We start from the raw sequence: 7,239 nt of genomic DNA on the forward strand, positions 1-7,239 counted from the left end.
GTAAGATTTTGAAGAATAATTTCTGATGATAAAATGTATGTTGACTTGAGCCAACAAATTTTCAGCCATTATTGAAAAGACCAACACTATCTTTTCATTCACTCAACAAATATATATTGTCACTCCTCTGAGCCTAGCATTGTACTGAGTGCTGGATATGTGGTGCTAAACAAAACTCAGTCTCTGCATCCACAGAGAGGAAGGGAGAGAGCAGTACTAGGGACCGTGTACAGGACTGGTTAAAGGCAGACATCAGGAATCAGGTGGCCTGGATTGTGATCTTGGCTCAGCCATTTTCTTATTAGGTACCTTGGTTGTTCAAATATAGTCTTTCAAATTGAGTATAACCTTTTTGTATGAATTTTAGACTCCAAGGTACTGATGTATCTGAACTAGGTGACTTCAGGCCTAAGTAAAAACTCCATTCTGAATTAAACTAATATTTTCATTTCTACTCTCCTAAGAAACCATTCAGCCTTTTGTCAAGGTTTTATTGCTTGAAAAATGAAAGCTCAGTGCCTGTTAAGAATGTTTATGCAGCTGGCCTCAGAAAAGGCACCTTACTGATACTATTAAATGAAGTTAGAACCTATAAATAACTTTATAGCCAGGATAGGTATATATCAAGCCTTATCCCTGTTCTGTCTCCCCAGTTAGTTTTCACTCATTGGGATTTGTTGACAGCAATCTGCTAGTCCTTTGTAAATTGGTAACTAGGTAGAAACTAAACTAAAGTTTGTTAAAACAAGGAGGAAGATTGCAGCTGTAAAAGTCCTGACTGTTGGTAACACAGAGTGCAGAGATTCGGTCTTTAACTTATGTAAATAAACTTGCTATCTTAACTGTGAATTCCTGGGCCCTTTCTCACTTCCCCTTAGATGGATGGGCAATGTTTACATTTCAAAAGACTTTAGATTTAGAGCTGATTTAATCTTCGCTCTTTACATTTTAAAGACACCAATTAAGCTTGACTCGGCTTGCAAACTATCACTAATCCCCACAGCAAGAATGTTTTTACTATATGTTTCACCTTAGAAATATTGTCTTAGTCAAATTGTATCAAGAATAAGAGATTTGTGTTAGGTTAGAAATTCATATTAAGAAAGTTTGTAGTTTAATCACTCCTGGAGCCCTGGTGGTAAAGTGGTTTAAGAGACTGTCGGTTAACCAAAAGGTTGGTAGTTTGATTCCACCAGCTGCTCCTTGGAAACCCTATGGGGCAGTTCTACTCTGTCCTATAGGGTCACTATGAGTCAGAATCAACTCTTTTTGGTTTGTAAATTTTCCTTCTTTCCCCTAAAATTGCTTTGATGAGAGACTCATTTGCCTTTGTTTATTCTGCCTATTAAACACTCCACTGTTCTGCCTGCAAAGCATAACACACACTCAAGCCTGTTTGAATGCCACATGTTCTCCATTCCCATGGAATGAAATCATTCCTTCAATACATTTTTTGTTTTTATTTATATCAGAGTGTTGGTCCAGTGCTTCCACTAGGACATTTCTTGGTGACCATGAAGGGACATGAAGGATTTTACCTCTGCAGCATCCAGGGCAGTGAGAAAATCAGAGCTTCTGGCACCAGCAAGTTCTCTTGGGCCTCTCCACTTTTCTCAGGATCCCAGGAGTTGCAGCAGGTAAACACCTCTCGGGTCCGAGCCCCACATACCTTGCATAGAGGTGCTTCACTCTTATTGAAGGATTTGTCTTCCTCTCTTCTCTCTGTATTTTAAAGAGAACAGAAGTTCTTTTGTTTTAGGTACCTTATGGTCATTGCTTAGGGACCTCAGAACTGTGAAAAGTGACATTTTCAAGCTCCGTGGCACTCTGTGTTAAGGGAATTAGCCAGTTCTGAGAAGCTCAGAGCTCTGACCTTTTCTTTGAAAAACCTCTGAAGCTAACCTCACATTGCCTCTGGAAATAAGAGAAATGCCAAGTCTAAGAGCAATGTTCAGCCTCCTCTGAAAACTCCTGCTCATTATATGAATAAGCATTATGATGCTTCTGCTTGCTTATTTTTGTCTGCTTGGTATGATTTGGAGTCCTGGTGATGCAGTGGTTAAGATCTCGACTGCTAAGCAAAAGGTCAACAGTTTGAATCCACCAGCCACTCCTTGGAAACCCTATGGGGAAGTTCTACTCTGTCTTATAGGATCACTATGAACTGGAATTGACTCAACAGCAACGAGTGGTTTTTTGGATTTTGTACTATTTGACAAAAGGCAGTTTGAATGAGTGGCTGCCTCACAGGACATTTGAACTTTCTAAGATATATTCCCTGCACAGTGAATTAGAATAAAAATGATCTTGGATAAAGAAATTTCAATGGGACTTTTTTTGATTGGCAATTTGAAGCTTCTAAACAGCATCAACAAAGTATAACATCTTCTTTGAAGAATTCCATGTCTAACATGACTGAATGGGATAAAGAATTGCAAGAATCAGTTTCTGAATTAACTAAGAAAAATAAAGAATTAGAAAGCCAGAGCCCTGCTATACTTACACCTCCTACTGCAGCTCCGTCTGCCCCTCCCCAAGCATCTGTCTCTCTGCACCCTCTTCTGATACCCTCCACTACAGTTCCCTCTGCTTCCCTGCCAGCAGTCTCTTCTCTGTATCCTTTTCTGCTCCTTTATCTGTCTGGAAAATCTCTGTCTGAGCTCCCTTTCTTCTCAGGAGGAGAAGCTACTAAAGACTCAAAGCCAAAAAGCCCAAAATTAGAAAGACCCAAACGAAAGAATCCAAAAGAGAGTTCAGAAGCAGAGAGTCCAAAAGTAGAAAATTCAAAGCCAAAGCCTGTTGTTGAAATACCTTTTAAAATTTATGCTGCAGAACCTGGACTAGGCACTAGAAAAGAAATCCAAAGAGTACTGTTATTGCTTATATTCCCTGGACTCATACACAATTACATAGCACTGCTAAATATTTTCCAAATTTACATGAGGATCCTCATAGATTTGCTAAAGAGTTCCAGGTCCTTATTGATGTTTACCAGCCTGGATTGACTGATTTATATCAATTAACCTATTTGTTAGTTGGCCCAGGAGAAGCCTAATTATGGTTAGAATGTGCTGAACAGAAAAATCCCCAAGATGATTTAGCTTTAAATACAGACAAAACGACTGATGTCCTTCTCAAAGAGGCTAAAGACAAAGCCAGTAGGCTACATGACACAACCCTTAAGGCCTTTCTCCAAAAAATCAACTGAACAAAATCCATTCTTGTACACAAAGCTGAGATGAAATCTTTTATGACTATCAACCCCAATTATTCCAGATGTTTTTGGAACATTCTGGGCTGAACCCTTCAGATGAGGGAATGAGCTGAACCTTTAATGTATTTATTTCTGGCCACAAGCCTGAAATTTCAACATTAGCTAAAAGGCATCATTTAAATTGGAAGGCAGCTTCCACTGAGGAATTAACTACTTTCACTCATGAGCTTGCTCAAACTTTAGAAACAAAGCAGACTGCTAAAACTAATTAAATAAATTAATAGCCCTTCAATTACAACAGCTACAAGGGCCTGCTCAGAAAAAAGGGTTTTCAACCCTCCAATGGACCTAAAACTTGTCTCTACAACTATTGTGAAAAGCCTGGCCATTGGAAAGGTGAATGCCTTAAATTAAAGAATAAACGAAAAGGTTCCACCTCAGCTGCTCCTCCCACTGATTCAGAATTATGGGGCTCTGGAGACAAAACAGGGACTTTTCCTATGGTAGCTCTAAACTTTCAAGGAGAAATAACTATGTATATTAATGGAGAACCTTGTAAATTTTAATTGATTCAGGGGTTACCTTATCTGCAATTAATCCCATGTGCTAAAAAGCCCCTACCCTGGAGTAAAAAGACTTCAATTATAGTGGGAGTTACAAACAAGGAACAAACACTATTTTCATTCTCAACCTGTGCCAATTTATCTTGGCTCAATAGAAGATTTACATCCTTTTCTACTGAGTCCTGAAACACCTGTTAAGTTAATAGGAAGAGACATTTTATCTAAATGAAAATGCCATTTATAATTTAATGAAAGGGAGGAAATATTAATTTTGCCTGATAATCAAAACTTAGGAATAGACAACATTCAAAAGGAAGAAGATATTTTCCACATGCAAGCCCTTAGTATGCCTCTTCAAAATCCTGTGCCTGTAGCTCCCCTCTCCCTGGAAGTTATTTCTCAGGTCCCTGAAACTTTGTGAGCCACAGCTTCTACAGATGTTGGCAGAGTTCTTTCAGCTGATCCTATTAAAATTCAAGTGGCTATTTCTAAGCCTTTGCCAAAGATTCTGCAATATCTACTTAAACAAGAAGCAAAAGAAGGAAAAACTCCTATTACCTCAATATTTTCTTTCTAAAGGATTAATTATCCTCTGCAATAGTTCTTGCAATACTCCTATCCTTCCAGTTAAGAAACCTCATGGTAGAGGTTGATGTTTTGTTCAGGATTTATGTGCAATATACCGCATTGTTATTCCTAGGTACCCCGTTGTCCCTAACCCACACCTGTTACTTCCCAGCACTGTCCCCTAAAGCAATATGCTATACTGTTATAGAACTTTGTAGCTCATTTTTCAGAATTCCTGTCAAAACTGAAAGTAGATATTTGCTTTGCTTGGGAAAGTCAACAACTTACTTAGAATGTCATGCCTCAGGGTTTTACAGATCACAGTCATTTTTCTCAAATTTTAGTTGCAGATGTGCAACTTTTGCAATTTCCAAATGAATCTACATTGTTACAATATGTTGATTATTTGCTGATGTGTTCAACTTCTCAGCAGGCTTATCTAGAGGACAGTATTGCATTACTAAAACATTTACCCCTTGGTGGACATAAAGTTTCAGAAGAAAATTTGCAATTAGCTCATCCTTCTGTCAAATACCAAGTTCTTTTAATCTCTACAAAAGGCATTTCTATTGACCCCAGGAGAAAAGAGGTTATTGCAGCTTTTCCCCTGCTTAAAACAAAGAAACAATTAAGGGAATTTCTGGCTATTTGAGGTTATTGTTGAGCCTGGATTTCTAATTATTCTCTTATGGAACAGTCTTTATACAAATATTTGAAAGCCTCTGAGCCTGATCCATTCTATCTTGCCCCAGATGACCAAAGGGGCAATAACTAAATTAAAAATAATCTTTAATTAAAACTCCTGCTTTAGGATTTCCTAACTATCACTTATGCTTTGCACTTTTTGTGCATGAAGTTTCTGGTAATGCATTAAGTGTTCTTACACAGAAACACGGGGGACAAAATAGGCCAGTGGGTTACCATAGCGTGTAGTTGGACCCTGTGGCCAGGGCTGACTTCTCCCTTCCATGCCTTAGGGAGGTGGCTGCTACAGCAAAATTCGTATAAAATATATCAGATATAGTTTTGGGAAAACTTTAAAATGTATGCATACTCCATGCTGTATCTGAATCGCTTAATTCTTCATTAACTCAAATTTATCTGCCAGTAGATTCACTTCTTATGAAGTGCTTCTTCTGGTAGCCACTAATATTAGGTTACATATTGTAGCTACTTTAAACCCATCTACCATTCTCCCTACAGCTGTTAATGATTACCGTCCTTCCAGTGATTGTTTCGACTTAACCGAGCAGCTTCTGAATCTTGAGAGTTGTTTAAAGGAAATTCCTTTAACAAATCCTAAAATGATATTATTTGTAGATGGCTCTAATTTGAAATCAACTCCTAACTCTCACTATCAGGCTGGCTCTGCTGTTACAACTTCTACCAAAGTCCTTGAAAGCCAATCACTCTCCAAAGCTATGTTGGCTCAGCAAGCTGAACATATTACTCTTACCAGAGCACGTAAACTTGCTAATGGGGAAGTCCATAAATGTTTTTATAGATTTGAAATATGCATTTGGGACTGTACATGATTTTGTAATATTGTGGAAACAAACAAGTTTTTTAACCTTCTCCTATAACACTATTAAAAACAGGGCTTTAGTAGCAGACCTATTGGATGCTTTACTGATGCCTTCTAAAATTGCTGTAGTTTAAATATAAGCACATCAGCCAAAGGGAGTGCCCCAGACTGAGGAAATTAGAGGAAATAATCTCAATGATGCAGCTGCCAAACAAAGCTGCTTCCCAAATTATTGCTGCCCCTGAAATAGCAAAAGAGTGTGTAGAGGGGCTTTTGTAATAACCTCTAGAAAGCTATTCTCGTGAAACCACTGGTATATCCAACAAAGAGAAATTTTTTAAACATCATCAATTGGCTCAATGCAATGAAATTGAAGCATGGAAAATCTCAGGCTGTTATCAAGACCCTGACACTAAGCTATTGTTAGGACCTAGTGCCAAAATTGTTTTTCTTAAACTTTTACACATCCCTATGATGAGGACTCTACATGAGAATACTCATCTAGGGAGAGAGAAAACAATTGAAGTTTTAAAGAAATATTGGTGGAGAAAATTTTCTGAAACAGCTGAGAATGTGACCACTCACCACTCTATCTGCGTCATTATAATCCTGGGCAACATCTTAAGACTTCCCCTGGACAATATTCTTTGCTTTCTGGGCCTACGCTCAAATGACAGTCAGATTTTATCCAGCTTCCACCTTTAAGTGATTAAAAGTATGTGTTAGTAATGATTGGTAGATTTTCACACTGGGTAGAAGCTTTTATCTGTCGTCAGGCCACTACTTTTTTTGGGGCAAAGAAGCTCCTCGAAAACATAATACCTACTAGGGGAACACCCAATTTCTTTGCAGTGATCAGGGAACTCATTTTACTGGACAAGTTATTCAAGAATCATGCTGAGTTTTCCCCATATACCAGAGATTACATTACTCTTACCACTCATAATCCTATGGACTTGTAGAAAGGATTAATTGTATAATAAAAACTCAACTTGCTAAATTTTCTGAATCCTTGGGTTTGCTCTGGACTAAAGTTCTGTCTTTAGTCCTTCTAAATTTAAGAAGAACCCCTTTTAGCTCTTGTGTTAGTCATCTAGTGCTGCCATAACAGAAATACCACAACTGGATGGTTTTAACGAAGAGAAATTTATTTCCTCACAGTCAAAGTAGGCTCAAAGTCCAAATTCAGGGCGTCAGCTCCAGGGGAAGGCTTTTTCTCTCTGTCGGCCTTCTTCTCTTTGGTGTTCCCCTGGACTAGGAGCTTCTCTGTGCAGGGACCCCAGTCCAAGGGACGCGCTTTGCTCCTGGCACTGCTTTCTTGATGGTATGAGGTCCCCCTGTCTCACTGCTCACTTCTGTCTTTTATATCT

Source organism: Trichechus manatus, unplaced genomic scaffold, assembly GCF_000243295.1.
Source record: "Trichechus manatus latirostris isolate Lorelei unplaced genomic scaffold, TriManLat1.0 scaffold00215, whole genome shotgun sequence".
Lineage (NCBI taxonomy): Eukaryota > Metazoa > Chordata > Mammalia > Sirenia > Trichechidae > Trichechus > Trichechus manatus.